Consider the following 19,631-nt stretch of genomic DNA (forward strand, 5'->3'; position numbering starts at 1 on the left):
GTCCACAACACTAATGTGAACATTAATCAAGACCTTTAGCATTTCATGTATTATTCTCTTTGTATACTTATGAAGTCATGATATGATATTACTAGAACCCTAAGAATAAGTACTTTGAGGAGAGATCTCATTTTGTTATTCTCATTGCAACTCACCTTCCCCAACTTCAATATATATTTGATTCACATCAAATTAAATTGAAGGACATTATGGTAATTAATAGATTAAAAAAAATCTATATTTACAATTTGCTGTGGTATTATAATATACTTTGGCATTTTGAAAGACATATGAAGTGCATAAAGTAGACATCCCATTGGCATCAGAGTTTTGATGTAATATTTGGTGTTTATTTTAATTCTAAAATGGCACTGTAATCATGTATAAGAAAATCTTTCCATTGGATAAAATAAACTGATTATCTATACGTTATATTACATACAATCTATACATAGAAAGCTGGAGATATTATCAGAAAGGAATTTTTATGGTCAAAAAAGAAAAAGCATTATCAAAATATGGAAAACCTAAAGTTTAGAGTAAGAACTTGGGAAATATACAAAACAAGTGGAGAGTAAAATTTTACTCAGCAGCAATTAGCATAACTGGATACATTGCTAGAACTCATTTAGAAATTCCAAGTGTGTGCTAAGGAAAAGATTTAGGGTCTAGTCCTAGGTCTGATACTAGCTATGTGAACTGAGGTAAGTTACTTTTCATTTCTAGGCCCAAATGTCATCACTTATAAAAAGAACATTAAAATATTTACATAATTATATAGAATTGTTGTGAGGAAAACATTTTATAAAAACTGTTGAACATTATAGAAATGTATAGTAATAACAAAAACAAACACTATCATTATTATTTAAAAGTCCCAAACATATGGGACTAAAAAGCTTATAAATGGTTTCAACCAACAAAGAGTTTATAGTAAATTCAAGTGAATTATCTATCATAATGCCCCTCTTTAAGAATGATAAAAAAAAAATTACAGGTTTATGCATTTCTTTTCTGCTAATAAAAGAACAAATATGATAACAACAAAAGAGCCTTCTAAACATTAAAGAGTTTGGACACTTTCCACCATCCACTCTCAAAAAAACAAAACAAAACAAACAAAAAATCACTACCAAAATTTCACAATTCTGAAGATATGTTAAGATACAAAACATGTATCTTTGTATCTTTTTTAAAAATAACAGAAAACATTGGTATTCATTCATTTAAAAAAAAAAGGGGGGGGGCAGGGTTGACTGAATTAGATTTTCTCTAAGAAATTTTAAGTAGTAGATTGGAAAATAGATTATTCCACATTTTTGTTTTTGGCATTATTTGTAATAAACACAAGGATATATATTAGACTAGAGAGGAAATGACTTTTGAAAAATAGATTTTCCACTTGTGTCTTTTATGTATTTAAAATCTGAAAGGTACTTCTTATGTATATAATATTATTAAATTTAACTCCAAACTATGCAATGAAAGAATGAAAATCAATTAAAATATCAACACAACCACTACTAGCCAACAAGCTCCTTTGGCAAATATTAGCATAAATGACCTATGTTTTAATGACCCATGTTTGATAAGGACACTGCTCACATCTTATGCCTGTCTATGTCATTCAGACCTAATTACCTAAGCAATGAAAAAAGTTTCCTCAAGTCAACAGTTTGGAATAGAAATGCCCACTGTGGATCTATCCAAAAGCATTACCAGTGTCTGTCTATCTCTATGAGCAGTGGAGGAAAGTGGGAAAGGGAGGGAAGGAGAACTCAATGGCTGGCTTCAGAGCATCTGGTTCCAGCAACCCAGTTGTCTACCTTTTCCTGGATCGGTTCAACTCCATCTGGTACATGAAGCAAAATATGTCCCCAAGGTGCTGTGTCCACCTGTCACTGACAGTTGGACTCATGCCACTGGGAACAAGAGCACACACATTTTGGCACATGGCTGGGATTCATTTCTATAACTCAGCGGCTGAGTAGAACCTGAGATGTAGAGACTAAGAAACAGAAACAAAAAATGCATTGGGCTCCCACTATCAGTGCTTGCCAATACCAATCATTGGTGAAAGAAACCAGACCACACCTAGAACAGTTGTCTGCCAGGGGTGTGCCACAAGGGCTGGCTGGACCCGAACAACCAAGTGGGCCAAGTTCTGGCTCTCTGGGCATGCCAGCACCTGGCAACTGTTCCTGGAAGCGAGACATCCCAAGTCAGACATATTTCTGTGCATACCTTCTCTCTCCCCCAGGCTAGTAACATGTGGCTAATGGATAGTCTGCTGAACTAGTTTTTGAGCCATGGGGAGATGAGGGGAGACTACACATGTTTATACATGATTATTATTTTTTATGTGAGGTACAACTCTAAAGTGAGGTTATTATTTGAAATAAACACACCAGGAATTGTGGAGGAAAAGATACATTTCTCTCTTCCAGGTTTTCACGTAGAGAGTTTATATGTCCTTGTTTCATTGATGCTACCTGCGTTTAAGACTTTTCTGAAAATGTACTTTGAAACTTTCTTTAGCATGTGAGGCATCTACTTTTTAAAACTCTTGTTTTTGTCAATTGTTTGCATTTGTGAAGTGGACTTCTGAGGGCTCTATACAGGCACTGAACTCTAAGTACCTTTCTGAGGATTCTCAAAGCCTAAGCTCATCATAGGTCCTCCTCTATGGACATCTGTAAATGTGAGAGAAAGGGCATATATTCCATTACCATTTTCTGTTTACTTACTTCTTAAGAAAGATTTCTAGTATATAATACACACATATGTCATCTATGGAAACTAGGTGGCCGAGTAGATAAGGTGCAGTAGATAAGGAGTCAGGAAAATTTGAGTTCAAATATAGCCTCAGACACTTACTAGCTGCATGATCCTGAGAAAATCTTTTAATCTGTTTGCCTTAAGTTAATGTAAAAGAAATTAAAAACCAAACTTACAAAAAAAAAAAGCCCTAAACTTGGAGACATTATGGACCATTGTGTCACAAAAAGGCAGACATGAATAAGACAATATCATTTAACTTATTAAAGATATAGTGCTTATAGCAATTTCTTTTGAAAGAAGGCATCAAGCCTTTGTGTAGTATATATAATCAAAAAGAGATAAAACATCTTCTAACTTTTGGGAACTTCCTGAGCTTTGAAGGGATAAGACTTAGGAACAACTTAATCTTTAAACAGGTGAAATAATCAATGAGAAGAATTGCTAGGCTGAATTTGATTCCCAAATACAAAAAGAAACTGATTGCTAGGCTTCTTGTTTCCTTGCTTGTTCTCTGAAATCTCATTTATGGTTATAATCATATATAACATGTATGTATAAATGAAAAGGAAGGTAGTGAATGATCAAAAAATATGAAATTCTCATTTAAATTTAGAATTTATTTCTTTTAGCAAAATATTGCTAAATCTCAAAAGAAAATTTAAAATTAACTGGGCAGAGGTAATATTTTATCACAGTTCCAAGTAAAAAGCAAAATTATAGCAAAGAAAGTAAAATTTAGGAAATGAATAACTGGTTAGGAAGATAGTGTCTGAGAAAAGGATCTGGATATGTCTGCACACTGGCTTAAAATTTAGGAATGATAAGCACATATCTAAGGATGAAATACATCTAACATGAGAAAACTCTACTGGCCTGGAGAAAAGCTTTTCAAATTGGAGATTGAGGGCCCACAAAGCATATATATGGTTAGATTTCAGGGTATCTATGTGCTTAATTAAATAAGGGGGGAAATTATATCTCTCTTTTTATTAGTTTAAAAATGGAAATATAGCATTTCCTTCCATTATTTAAAAATATTATTCTAAGAAAAGGTCCATACACATCACTAGACTGACAACAGAGGGCATGATACAAGAAAGGGTAAGAATGACTGGTCTTGAGGCTTGTAAATCTAAATGAAAAAGCATATAAACTATAAAAGTCAGGAAGGAGAAAATGCTTATGTATAACAAGCAAAAATGGAAATAACATAAAGTAATAATAACAGAGAAAAATGAATAATAGCAAAGATATTCAGATATATACAAAGATATTATCCAAGAAAGGAATCAACAATATAACCTATGGATTATAATGTCTACATAAAAATACATAAAATATGGATAACAGCAAGATGAACGAAACATCCGATATAAGGTGGAAAAGACATCATTGATATCAGTAAGACTTAATAAATCAGCTCCCATGACAGATTAGGGCAATTACTCATAATGAACAGTTTCATAAAAAGGTGATGATGAGAGAAAAAGAATAGAAAAATATATCCTAAGAAAGAATACTCATCCTAAGAAGATCTTCTGATACAAAGGAATCCCAAAACCAGATGGGAGAAGCAAATGAAAAAGCATATCTGAATGGAGTTCAGTAGCAGTGGATACAGAGTAAATAATAATTGTTCTGTGGCACATAAGAAGCTACTGGAAATAAAGGGGAAAAACTGAGGAGTTGGATAAATAAATCACAAATCTGGCATGAAAAAGTATGTTATAGTAGTAAAAGAAGTTTCAAATATCTAAAAATCTGCTGGATTTTTCTTTTTTGCCAAAATAAGGTTAGCATAAAATTTTATGAATTGTTTGAAAGCTAATTTTATTTAATAGGTGAAATATCCAATGAGAAGTTCTATGCTGGACTTGATTCACCAAAAGCATGAAAAAAACTGATCACTGAAAGTAGGAATGATAGGTGAATTTGTGACAGACAAGAAGAGAAAAGCTGAGCCTTATCTGACATGCCCCCTAGATATGGAAAAGAAAAGATTTCAAAAGCTTCATAGAAAGGATAAGTAAGTTTTCTGTAGACTACAATTCTACAGGAGTTAAGTCAGCACTGGAGCAATAGAAAGCTCTAAAAATGAACTACTCAAACCATAAAGAGATGACTCAGCAAAGTTGCCTGAAAAGATATGTGGATTTACAAGAAACTCACTGATCAATTAAAATTTCTAAAAGACATGTACAAAAGTCCAAAGCAAGAAGAGTAATAGTGGATAAACACAAAAATATGTAATAGTCCTGTGAAATAATTTTAGGGCTACAAAATCTTTGAATAAATTGAGGTAGAAATTAAATGAGAGCAGGAAACAACAAAAGGAGTGTTTATGAGGATGAGAAGGGGACTCAAAGAAGAGACTGGAGCTGTTGTTTAGAGTGAATGAAACAATAGTGGATGACAGTGAGAAAGCCAAACACTGTTCAATTTGAGGTTTGAAATGGAAAAGTGAGACCAAAAAATTGACTTAAAGAGAGTTTCAATCTGAAATAAGTATGGAGAGAATAAGAAGGGTGTTGTCAAAGTCATGAGTCTAGAATTTACAGACTTATTTTGCACAAGTAGATTTTAGCTGTCATTAAGTTCAATTCACTAGATTCATCCACTATATCCCATAACTGAATCACTGTCAGGGATTTTTGAAAGATCACAAAAATGGTACACCAAGGTGCCTTAGAGGATAAAGCATGAAACGTGAAGTCAGGAAGACTTGAATTCAAATACAGCCTCAGACATACTGGGCAAGTCATAATTTTGGCTGTTGGGAAACTAAAAGAGAGACAGAAATAGAGATAGAGACAGAGAGACAGATAGGAAGAAAGAGAGGCAGAGAGAGACAGAGACAGAAAGAAGAGAGAAAAGCAGAAAGATAAAGAGACAGAGAGAAAGAGACACAGGTAGACTTGGGTTAAATTCCATCTTTCATATGTGCTGGCTATATGACCCTGGGCCACATCATAGAGCCTTTCAATTCTGTAGACAACACTCTGGGGCTACAAAGAAGATGAAGAAGGTGTTGGTTGATGTATACTGATATAAGTAGTCCCTTAGCTAGAGCTCTTCTCATCTATGAAATCATAGGTCTGACTTCCGTGCTTCTTTGGACGTGGCTAAGTGACTTAATGTTTGGAGCCCTGCACTATTTTTATTAGTAAGGAAATCTGAGTTTAAATACTGTTTTACTAGATAATTGACCTAGATAAGTGAATCAACACTCTCTGTCCTTCATTTCCTCATTTTAAAATAAGGCTTTGATGGTACTGAAGGTGACTTACAATTCTCAATCTAAGATTCTAAGGCAGAATTTGAGACTTCCTTCTAAGAAATAAGAAGAAAGGAAAGCCTTTCTAAAAATCTTCTCCCTGAGGAGTAATGATGTGGTGTACTGAGGAAAGAGATTATCCCATAAGGAACAGAATAAGAGACAAGTACTGGTGGTCAACAAGAGAGAGGCCTGTTACCTTGTAGACTGTTGTTCCAACAAGTGAACTGTCTACAATTTGTCAAATGTGGTGATTCCTACTTTTCTGGTGACCAATAAAAGATGCTTCCCAGCTGCTGAGACCCAATTTCTTAACCTCCCTTCTTCCTAGAAATCTTGTTGAAGACCATCTAGTAGAAATGGGGCATTCAATGGATATATTGCAGAGGTGATTCTTGTACAGATATGGGTCACAAGAAATGGCCTCTGGGGTTCATTTCAATGAAGGTTTCTAGAAGTTTAGAAATTGGAAATATGTTCTGTATTCTCTTCCCAAGCTGTGATTATTTTTACCCAGGTCTTTGGGAAAAACTGGCAATGGAGTCAACCCAGAAAAGGAACATAAAAATACTAGGTTAAAAATTCTATTCCCCTCCTCCTCCTTGACACCATTTTTTTTTTTCATTCTGCAACATGGATACTTTGGAAATATGTTTTGTATGACTTTATATGTTGCTGCTCAGTTGTTTCATTCATGTCCAACTCTTTATGACCTCATTTGGGATCTTCTTGGTAAAGAATATGGCACTAGTTTGTCATTTCTTTCAACAACTCTTTTTATAGATAAGGAAAATAAGGCAAACAGGGTTAAATGACTTGGCCAGGATCACATAGCTAACTGAGTTCAGATTTAAACTTAGGAAGATGATAACCACTGAACCACCTGGCTGCCACATGTATAATGGATATCACATTGCTTCCCTTCCCAAGATGTGGGGGACAAGTGAGCATGAGGAAGAGAATTTGAAACTCAAAATTTTAAAAATGAATGCTTAAAAATATTTTTCATGTAATTTGGAAATACTTAACAAATTAAAGGAAATATTTTTAAAACGTAATAGCAATTAAATATTTTTCAGACTTTAAAGGCTTCTACTTTAAAATGTAAAAGAACTTTAAATTAACCATTGTTCATAGCTTTGTGTCTATTTTATCCAAAGGAATAGTTGTTAGATCCCTGAATTCAGAATCAGAACATCCAAGTTTCCATTAAGATACTTACTAGATTCAAGGATGCTGGACAAATCACTTATACTCAGACTCAGCTTCAATTAAAAAAAAAGGGGAATGATAACTCTCATCTCACAGAGTTACTATGAGGATCCAGAGCTAAACTATGTAAGGTGTTTGAAAATCTTAATGTTATCTATTATTATTAATCATTATTATTTCCATTTCAATGTATAACAATTATACATAAGTAGAAAATATAGCCTATTTGGTTCCAGAACATGGAAATAAAGCAAATATCACAATAAAGTAAAATCATGCAAATTTTTTTGGTTTCCCAGTGCATATAAAAGTTATATTTATACTATACTGTAGTCTATTAAGTGTGCAACAGTAATAATTATATCTAAAAAAAACCCAATATATATAAACTTCATTTAAAAAAAATTTTTTTTTGGCCAAAAAATGCTAATCATCATCTGGGCTTTAAGAAAGTCATCATCTTTTTGCTGGTGAAGAGTCTTCTTAACTATGTCGGGGTGTGCTGGCTGATTAGGGTGCTGAAGTTTGGGGTAGGTTTGGCAATTTCTTAAAATAAGACAACAATGAAATTTGCCAACTTACTCTTCCTTTCACTTGAACACTTAAGAGGCCATAGCAGAGTTCTGAATTGGCCTAATTTCAATATTATTGTCTCTCAGGGAATAAGGAAGCCTAGGGAGAGGGAGAGACCAGGAACAACCAGTCAGTAGAGCAGTGAGAATACTATGACATTTATCTTTTGAATTCATGGCATGGTTGATGGTACCCCAAAACAATTATATTAGTAATATATAAGATCACTGATTCACAGATCACCATAACAGATATAATACCATTGAAAAAGTCTGAAATACTGCAAGGATCAATAAAATTTGTCATGGAGATATAGTATAGATACTTGCTATCAGAAAAAAATAGCACCAATGGACTTGTTTTTCACAGGTTGACCAAAACCTTCCATGTTCTATTTTTAAAAATGCATTATTTGTGAAGCTCAACAAAATGAAATATAGTAAAATGAGGTATGCTTTTTTTTTTTTTTTTGAGGGGGGCCCACAATGATTAGAACTGCATGCAGGAAGGTAATTTTTGAATCCAAGTCAATAGTTGGTTATTATAGAAAAATGTGGATAGTCAGAGAGGATAGCATAAAAGTAATGGTTACATAGTGGGGAGGGAATAGAAGAGAGTTTGTTTAGAAAGACAATTGTGAATGTCAGACAAATGAGGTCAAAGTCTGCTTACACTATAATTGCATCTGGGATCTTGTCAAATCATTCATTCAATAACTTAAATACTGAATAAATACTGTATTTGAGAATCAAATATATGCAAGGAAATTTTAAAAAATCTATCATCATATCAGGATTCCTGAGACTGCAAATCTAGTCTAGTCTTCCCTTTCCTGGTGAATTGTTCAGTCCAGTCATTCCTATTTCTATTAAGCTTTCACACTAGTCCCACTTATATTAGGAAAGAGACAAAAAGAAAAGATTCAGGCATTGATCCACTACCCTTCTCCTCCTCCCTTTCTATTAACAGTACAATATCAAAAGGATTCCCTTATTTGTGAGACATTAGGAATATATTCTTTTCAGATGTTAAGTCTGCTATAAATACAGCTTTGAGATATGAATTCCATCCCACCAACAACAAGCAAAGCTTTTTTTTAAAAACTTGGTCTCAACTAAAGAGTTATATCCAGGTTTCAGTCTATGAAACAATTAGTGAAACAGATGAAAGACATTTCAAATGATTACCCAAGAGACTTCGCTGTTCTGGATATTCAGTGAATGTCTGCCACATAAGGCGAGGAGATATATTTTTGACATTTACCACCTGCCTTCATAAATGTCACACTAGTTAATTTTGAGATTCACCAAATTTCTGACTTTTACCACAAATGGCCTTAGGTGCTTTTGATTTAGATCTCGTAGCAAATTGCCATATTTCCCCAGTTTATCGTAAGATTCTACCTTTTCTTGAAATTTCTTGAAGCAGAGAAAAAACAAAACTGTTCTATCACCCCCAAAATTCCCAGTAATTCCCAGATCAATTTTGAATCTAACAATACTAATGATTTTGCTCCTTAGAGAAAATATAGAAATTCTTAATTAAAATTTAATTTAGCATAAACATTTAATTAACTGGTATATGTACTTCATGAACCTGAATACAAATGGCAATTAAATTTAATTCAAGTACCACTCCTACGCAAGGCATTTCCTGATTCAAACAGTTAGCACTTCACCCAAATCCCAAAATTATGTTGTGTTTACCTCTAGTTTCACCTAAGTAAAATTTATACGGAAATTCCTTTAAAGTAAAGTTTTACTTCTTTTGGTCTTTTTATCCCCAGAAGCTAGAAGAGAACCTGAATCCTAATAACTTAATAAAGGCCTGTTTAATTTCCAAATTCAATTCAATATAAAACTTATTAAGCAAAACAAGGAATATATCAGGGCATTTAACATTTTCCTCCCTGGTGACTTTGACCAAAGTATACTTTTTAGGCTGTTTAACAAACTGTCAAAGATTATTACTATTGAGATCCCAAAGCATTTCCCAAGGATTAATAATTCTCCCTTATTAATACTTAGGAAAAGCTTTGGAATCTCAGAATCTTTCAGTCATTTTATTCACTAAGAAAACGAAGTCACACTCTTAAAATCATTTTCTAAAACTATCAACTTGGCAGGTCATTAGTCACCTTCAGCATGAATAGTTATAACTGTCTCTGAAGCAGAAACTCTAAGGCAACTAGAGAGTTCCTACTTAAGGCAACAGTGCTGCTGCTCTGTAGTTAATGACTTAAAATCAGAGGTCAGCAACCTTTTTATCCTAGAGTGCCAAAAAAATTTTTCTAACCTCTTCAACCCTTCAGTGAGCCATCATCATCTCTCTGAGCAGGGGGGAAAGGGTCTTAGGAACACAGGGAAGCTACTCAGCTTCCTGGTTCCACTCTTCACTCCTCATCCCTCTTTTCCTTTGCCTGCTACCTGGGTGGTAGTGGTCATAGTCAGGCAGGTAGGGGGAGGGGAGGGAGGAAGTTCAAAGGAGTAAGTGGAGGAGCTGAGGAAACTATTCAGTAAACTCTTTTTCTTAAAGGTTGGCTGCATGCTTATCCCAAGAGCAAAGGGGGGTCTGTATTCACAAAAGTTACAGTTCATTTCAAGACTGGATAAGGAGAATGAGAGCTGGTAGAGGTGATAAGATTGGGAAAATTTCAGTAATAAATAACAAGGATATCACCAAAAATTATTTTAGTAATCACTAAGACCTATTTTGTATTGCTTAAGGTTGACCTGATCAATTTATATGGTGAATAAACTCAAACCTCAACTACATATGTTTCCCAAATATTTAAACATAACAAAAAATAAATATACTCAGTTTGGTTCTATCAATACACCAAGCACACTTGTAAATGAGTCCCAACTGCATCCATCTGCAAAATCTGCACATGCAATCTATCTGAGGCAAAGAAAAAGGTGAGCTGCTTCATTTATGGTCTATGACAAAATCAGTTACTACGACTTAAAAATCATATAAATAAAAGTATTTTAAGTTCTGAAATAAATATTACATTAATTCCACTGTTGGAAATCAGTTTATTAAGGTATTTCATAAGTAATTTGATTATTTTGGAACCCAAATGAAAGTGATCAGTGTTTTTTAAAATAAGTTTATTTCTTTGAATGGCCTAAATTCTCAGAAGATGGCTAAGGACCAAATTTTCCAAAAGCTAGTCTTATTTACAAATACAACAATACCAATACATAATGGGTTTTTATTGCTTATATTAACCATTTTATTAAGTCCTAGATTTGGGCTTAAACACAATATATAGAGAAGAGTTTGTACTATCCTTAAAATGTTTCCATCACCTGACTTAAACGGGAAAAGGTCATTCTGATTACAGCAAACATGCCCAATATCCAGGGTCCTCACTATGAAAATTATACAATGTGGGAGTGTCTTATCTCATGTAGATCTATGTTCAATGGCTGTTGTGTGTGAATAGTAGCCCAAAACTAATTATTATTGGCAATCAAGTGATTCCCATTTCCTCTTAATACTGAGATTACTGATGTTATTGCAGATTTTGAAGATGTTTTATGACTTTTGAAAAAAAGGGAGTGAAAAGCCATAATCTTCCTTAATTTCAATGAAAGGTGACTTTTGATATTTAGTCTTGTTGAGGTATAGACCAAATGATGAGGTCTAGATTTGGGGTATCTAAATGAAATTAGGGTTTAGTTAAGGTCTAGTGGCAGATATGGGGTACAGGAAGTCAAACAGAGCTCCCCTATAACCCCCTTAGATTCAGTGCAAGGATAAGGCGGTAAATGAGGTCTAGTAGCTGTGCAAATTCCCAATAAAAGCATTTATTGGCCCGGAGAGCTAGATTGATAAAAGAGGTTTATTATTGAGTTTAGAAGTAGGAGATAGGTGAAGGTAGAGATAAGGAGGGCATTGGACAGAGGGTCCAGCGGACAGCGGGTCCTCACATGGCTACCATGTTTAGAATCTCTGCAAAGAGGGGTTCCCAGCGTGGCCCTTTTAAGTTGGAGACTTAGCTCAAGGGGCTTTTGGGTGTAGCCCCAAAGTTGGCTCAGATCTGGGTGGGGCTGGGACAGGTCCAGATCTTCTATTGGAATTCAAAGGGACCAGGATTTGTGAGTCAAAAGGTAATTTGCATTAACTGGGGGGGGGGGGGGAAGGGGTTGAGAATCAAAGATTGGAATCTTTCCCGCATCAGTCTTATAGAAATGATGGTCAAGTACGTGTAGTATTATGAACACCAACATTTTTAAAATTAAGAAATGCAATTTTCCCATCATGGGAAAATATGAAGAGGACCGCTTGTATGTGAGACCTAAATTAAGCAACAAATAGAGACTCTTAGGTATCATCTCTTGTGTAAAAAAGAAAAATCAAGGGTGAGCAACCTTTCACACTTTATAATGGTAAGCAGAAAAAAGAAAAAGCTAAAATATAAAAAACAGGGTAAAATTTAAAGAGAAACCAATACTATTCTTGAGTATATGTATGAATTAGTTTCTTGACCAGTAGAAATCCACAAGGAGTATAACACTGAAAAAACAAACAACAACAACAAAACCCCCAAACTCACCAATCTATGCCTGCTTTACTCACAGCAGCCTTAAGAGATGCATATTGTTATACATAATATGAATCGACAAATCCATACATTTAATGCATTTCAAAATGAGAAGCACGGGCACATCATTAAGGGGCACACACAGTGTATAAAAGGATGTGCCACGACCTTGTTAGTGTTTGGCCTCTCTTTCACACCAAAGCTCATTGTAAAACACTCAACCATGAAAATATGTCTCAAAGTTGAAGGACTTTTTTTCCTCCTTATCTAGGATTATATACTTATTTCATATTCATCTTAAAGACGAGCTAAAAGTCAGGTTTTACTGCATATGCAGTAATTCAAACATGAATTACACCCAACTTTTGAATTAATAGCTTTCAGGGACCTGAAAGCTTTCAAATACTGGGATCTTCAACTTTGCAATTTAATGACAGCCCTGCTGTTGGCCTTTCCTGACCTGTTGTGAAGTAAATCAGGCAAACTAATGTGGGCTAACAAGTCTTTTTCACACTGTTCGATCACCCTGCATCTCTTTTTCTCCACAGACACAGCCTCTCTCCCACTCTCTGTCTAGCCATCCTCCCTCAAAGCAAACAAAATGGTCACTGTAACCCTGCATTACTGCTCATTAGATCACAGGTTAGTCAAGTGGAACTACCCAGGGTTCCCAAAGGAGAGCTATACTTCAAAACTCTGTCCATGTCAAATGAAGAAAAAAAAACCCTGAGCGTGGGGTCACCCAGATCAATGATCAAAAGAAACTGAGAATAGCAGAGGAGAAAAAAAAAAATCACACACTCGTTTTTTGTTAAAAAAAAACACACACACACAGATACAGACTTCTGATTTATTATATGGAATACAAAGGTGCTATGCATCTTTCCTCAACTAATGCACTAGTCTAGTTTTTTTTTTTTTTTTTTTTTTTTTTTTTTAAATTAAGCATCAGATGTTTGGGGGTATTAAATAGTAGATTGCAACTAATCCTTAAAACTCACATGAAGAAAATATACCATTGGAAATGTAATCTTAAAGAAGATTCTTACATGTCTCTAGAAACATTCAAAAAGGAACACAACAATAATACAAAGCAATCTACCTTTCATTCTCAAGGAGATTTTATTTAAATTGAAAAATAAGTATTATGATTACACAGAATACTCTGAGATAATTCCAATGGCTGACTGGGCCTTCAGAGAAAGAAAATAGTAAGCCTGTCAATCATGTCATAAGAATCTATTTTAGTGACACATTAAAGAAATTCTCAGAATCTGTAAGAGCAGTGAAGGCAGCAGGTAATGATGGTGGCCCTTTTTCAATTCATCCCCTCATTCTTTCATTTTGAATTGGAAAGACCAATTATAAAATAGCAAAATAAATAAAATGGTTCAATTAATAGCTAAAGAAAACTTTTAAACCTAACTATTGTGAAAATGTGTAGAAGATAATGTGGGGGAAATAAGTCATAACCACCTAGAATATCAAGGATGGTCCAGTTTGCCCAAATGAAAATAAATAATTTAATGGGATTTTCCTTAACTTTTAGAAAAAAAGAAGATAAAGAGGAGTATTTTTTTTGTCAGCTACAAATTTGCTTATGATTAAATATAACAAAAAGAGAAGTACCTGTTCCTCTTTTTGAATATTAACTCACTTGGGTGCCCTATTTATTTTTTCTCCTTTGTCTTTGTCCTCCCAACCAAAAAAACAAAACAAAACAAAGAATAATAACAAAACAAAACAAACAAATAAACAAAAAAACCAGCTCAATTAATACCCTCAAGTTTTCATGTAGCAGTCACTAAAACTATTATGGTAGTTTCTATTACAGTTGGAAGAATGTACTTCCATTTCCACCTCATCTCAAATCTAAACATCTATCAAGAATCCCTCTTCTTGAAATCTGTGACCACCAAGGCCACAGTCCCCAAGTCTATTAAAGGAGTTTTTCTTACCCAAACAAATAGACAAAGCACTAGAGATTTGGTGAGTTTTATTCAGCCAAGAGAGGATGTACTCAATAGCTACTCTCCAATGTGAAGATTCAGGATATCTATGATGACAACTCTAGGAGCTTTAAGATTTTGGGGGACAGTCCCCACCAAATGACATTTATATCTCAGGAAGTTTAGTCAGATTCTGATTTTTGAAAGTATTATTGGGTTTCCAAGCTCCCTGTGGTCTTCCCAATAAGAGAGGAATAAACACCAAAGGGATAAGGGAATGCATAGAGGGACCATGATCTGTAAACCAGGGATAAAATTATAAAAGTTTGAGACTTCCATATGCATCAGTAGGTCCTGGAGCTTCTGTGGAGCCTCCATAGCTTTGGGAGCACTCATATTTATATGTGAATTTACTCCAATCAAGTATCTGTAAGTTAGATTCTACTTATATTTTAAAAGATGTATGTTGAAAACTATACAACTAGTTTCAATTTATTTCAAATTTAAGACTTTGAGACTGTTGTTAATAATTGTGTCTTTTGCTACAATAGATCCTTTACTTGCTCTCTATATTTGTCGATTTAATATACAGCAAGTCTCCCCACTCTAAATGAGTATTTCTCTTTGTTTCAATGAATATGAATATACAATTATTAAGGATAATGAATAAAGCAATTTTTCTTGCATTATTTCAAAAGAATCTTCATGGGACTCATCTGTTATCTATTTCAAACTATATAGTTTAGAACAATCATATTTTAGTGATAACTCCTTTAAAAGAGTTAATTACTAGAAAAATTTCCTCATGATAATTACTTTAGCTTTACATTAATTACTTTACTTTATGATACTCTAGAGTACAACCCACAATCATTTAAGAGAATGTTATTCAACACCAAATCTATATGCCAGAGGACTTGCTCTAAGGTATAATACTGCCAATCATGCAGAGTTTACTTATTTATCAATTATTTGTTTTACAAATTAAAATATAGAAGGTTAGCTTCCTGAAGTAGGCAGTTTATTTTCAGAACCCCTTTCATTATGGCTTCGGGTCACTGCCAGCCTTCATTTCCCCTAGTACATATTGTACGCCACTAAAATATTCTGTCAACATTTGCCCAGTGTTTCACATTCAGATTTTTCCCCACACCCCCAATTATAATGTTCCTTTATTTGTGTGCTCAGGATACTATTGGCACACTAAGACTTAGAGAGACTAAGATACACTATGCAAGGCTAATAATGATACAAATTGCCATTATTATATTATTTTATCACATTTTCAGTAAAAGACTTCAATAGAGCCTCTTAGTGGGAATTTCAGGCAATGAGGAAAGCTGGCAAGGGAAAAATTTTTTTCAGAGGCTTCCTGTGTTTTTAATTTCCAGTCTCCTTTTAAAATGAAATTATATACCTTGGTAGAGTTGTGGGCTACTCCAACCATTAGGGAGAGGAATTTGGAACTGTGCCCAAAGGACTGTCAAACTGTGCATACCTTTGACCCAGTAGTGTTTCTATTAGGCATGTGTCCTAAAGAGATCATAAAGAAGGAAAAGGGACCCACATCTGCAAAAATGTTTGTGGCAGGTCTCTTTGTAGTGGCAAGAAACTGGAAACTGAGCGAATGCCCATCAATTGAAGAAAGTCTGAATAAATTATGGTATATGAATGTTATGGAATATTACTGTTCTGTAAGAAACGATCAGCAGGATGATTCCAGAGAGGCCTGAAGAGACTTACATGAACTGATGCTAAGTGAAATGAGTAAAATAAGAAAACATTGAGAACTATGGGGACTGAATGTGGATCACAACAGTTATTTTCACCTTTTTTGTTATTGTTTGCTTGCTTGTTTTATTTTTTTCTTTCTTCAATGTCAAAATATGTTTAGAAGAATTTCATGTTTAACTTATATTGGATTATTTGCTGTCTAGGACATGAAGAGATATCCAGGGAGGGAGAAAAATGTGGAAAACAAGGTTTTGCAAGGATAAACTAGAAACCTATCTTTGTCTGCATTTTGAAAAGTAAAAAGTTACTATTTTTTTTAAAAAAAAGCAAATTGTAATTCAACAAATAAACTGTGCATCAATGACAAAAGTGCATCTGAGAGCAAAGTTCTAAGACTCCATGAAAATCTTAAAAACATGGTACAAATTTTCCTGATACTTTTTACAAAATCATGAGTAAATGACACATCTCTGACACTGTTCAACAAAGTGAAACTTTGTTAAAAGAGACAGGGTAATGCTTTGAGTTAGGGATTGATACTTAGACAAGTACAATACACATTTTGATTTCCTAAAACTTTCTTTAACTAAAATTCAACATGTCCCCCAAAGAATTCATCTTCCTCACTTACAAATTCTCACTTAATTTTTTTATTTCTTATTTCTTATTTTTTTCTTATTTCTATTTAAAATAGCATCATGTGCTCAATCATGTAGGTTCATAAATCTGGTGTCAATTTTTGCTCTTTCCTTTATCTCAACACTCCCCACATTCAATCAACTGATTAATTATACATCCACATTTCTTAAATTACCCTCCTTCCCTTCATTCATATAACCACTGCTTTAATCCCAGTGCTAATCACTTCTCCCATGGATTATTCTTTTCTATTAGGTCACTCTGCTTCCAATTCCTTCCTTCTCTACAAAGCTCTAAAAATAATCTTCCTTTAAAAAGCAATGATCTTTTCATACAGCTTTCCCAACCTTATCTCACATCACCTCTTTTCAGTTAATCTTGTCTATTTAACCTACTCAACCAGAACAGCAAATCTAATTAAGTTGTTTTCTGGATTCCAAAGTTTGTTTCCATTTCTCTGCATCTTCACAAATTTCCTTCCAGCCTGGAATGAATTTCTTCCTAATCTGTACTTGGACATATCAAGAACCTTATATTCTTTAAAGGCTTGTCTATCAAGCCTTTTTATCATGATAAAAACTTTTTATCATTTGAATTCTTTAATGTTTCTCTCAGGTTATCTTATAATAGCTGATAGCTGACCCCATGCACATATTTTACTTTATTTGATCTTCTCAACCTTGTAAGATATATACAGTATTCTTATATTAATTTTACAGATATGGAAACCTACATATTAAATTACCTGGCTAATAATAAAAAATCAGTCCAGGTTGTAAGCAGAACTTGAACTCTGGTCCATCCCATTCCAAGGACAGCCCTATTTCCACAATTCCATGTATAGGGATTATACATTTACATTCGATGCAATGTAAACTTTGTGCAGCCAGGGATTGAGTTTTTTTGTTTGTTTGCTTGTTTTTTATACTGATACTGCTAGTACAATGCTATTATATCACTTAACAAATATTTAATAATGGAATAGATATCAGATCTGGATTGAGCAGATCCAACTGAAATCCTAGTTTTGCTCTTTGCTCCTTGGATAACGAACCTTAACCTTTCTGAGCTTGAGTTTTGTTTGTATGCTTGTTTGTTTTTCATTTGAAAACCGAAAAGAGTTCTGCAGTAGATGGTCTCAATGACGACAATCAGCTCTTGATTTTGTTACTTTATACTAAAAAGTCAGTTATTAATAGATTTCAGGTCATAAAGAGTATCTATAGTCATTTTCAAAGAGTTTAGATTTACATGCCATCAAATATTTAGTCTTAATTGAATGGAACCTAATTTTAAAAATTCAATTAATCATAATTTTTTCTCTTTGCTATGTATTAAGTGGAGACAAAATTTAAGAAGAATATTTAAATTACATAGTTATTTTTAATAGGTTCAACGTGTAGGATATGTCCTTTCCTTTATATAATTAATGGGTATAGAATATTCTAAATGAGTATGCAAGAAACTGAAGGGTCATATAAAGAAAAAAATGGATATGGTATGCTGTATTTCCTAAGGCAAGAAATCTTGTATATATATATATATATATATATATATATATATATATATATATATATATATGATTATATGAAGATATTTTAGAAAAAAATTAACACAACCTGACAAAAATAGTTTTCTGGCTAAATCTTAAAAAAAAAAAAAAGTTCATTAATCAAAACACTTGATTCCCTGTGTACTATAATACTGTTCTCTGAGGGTTTAGTTTGAAAAAAATATTTTTTCTGTAATTTTCTTACTTTTAGAAACTGATTTATTTTCTTACAGATACAAAATAAACATGAGGTTGGCAAAACATTACCAATAATTAGTACAGTATTTTGTTTGTCATTTATCAGTCGTGTCTAATTTTTCATGACCCTGTTTGGGATTTTCTTGTCCAAGAGACTGAAGTAGTTTGCCATTTTTTTTCCTCCAGTTTATTCCACAGATAAAGAACTGAGGCAAATAAATAGGGTTACATGACTTGCCCAGGGTCACAGAGTTAAATGGTTGTGGCTAATAAGGTGGCCATTAATAAGAGGCAAAGTGAGAGAGAAAGAAAAAATAGAGAGAAAAAGGGAAATGGAAAAAGAAAAGGAAGGGAGACAGAACAAAAAGATTTTAAAATCAAGTTAATATGATAATTTATACCTTGAATATTTTCATAGGAAAACTACTACCTCATGTATTTTGCCATTTGCATACTTGTATTTTACAAAATTTCAATTTTATTTAATCCATGTAGTTATGTTTACCATTAAACATGTAAACCATTAAAGTTATATTACCTTTTCCTAACACTGAGTCAAATTCAAAGAGCAATCTAGTTATTAACATAGAATATGGACCTTTTTTGAGCTTTCATACTTTTTTTTGGAAATACAGAATTTAATGTTATACTTTAAAATAATCATTCTTTTAAATATACAAATGACAACTAGATTGTTAACTGTAGAGAAGTAACTTAGTATAATAGATGAAGATCAGACCTGGGGTTCTCATGGTCAGCTCTGACATAAACTGTGTGACTCTACATAAGTCACTTGACCTTTCAGTGTTCTAGACCAGAAATCAGATTAAAAAGTAATTACAAACATAATCTAAGCCTTAAATGGTGTGAATTCAAATGAAATAAAATTAGAATTCATTTTTCTTTTGTTCTAGTCACAACATTAAATAATTTTACCTCCAAACAGTACTAACTTTAAAACAACTTAATGAGTCAGGAGCAGCTACATGGCACAGTGTAGAGCACTGGCTTTGAGTCAGGAAGATCTAAATTCAAATCCTACCTCAAATATTTAACACTAGCTCTGTAATCTGGGGCAATTCACCTAACCCCAATTGCCTCACAAAAAGTAAGAATGAGTCAGGGGTGGTACAAAAATATTAGATCTAGTCAATCTTTGGTACTTAC

The 19,631-nt window shown here is 33.6% G+C and overlaps 1 protein-coding gene across 1 annotated transcript in view; it reads right to left on the reverse strand.

Annotated features, from left to right (window-relative positions):
* Nucleotides 1-19,631, reverse strand: part of ARL15 (ADP ribosylation factor like GTPase 15) — a 496,737-nt gene that overhangs the window by 219,251 nt on the left and 257,855 nt on the right.

The sequence above is a fragment of the Sarcophilus harrisii genome, chromosome 1 (genome assembly GCF_902635505.1).
Source record: "Sarcophilus harrisii chromosome 1, mSarHar1.11, whole genome shotgun sequence".
NCBI classification, from domain to species: domain Eukaryota; kingdom Metazoa; phylum Chordata; class Mammalia; order Dasyuromorphia; family Dasyuridae; genus Sarcophilus; species Sarcophilus harrisii.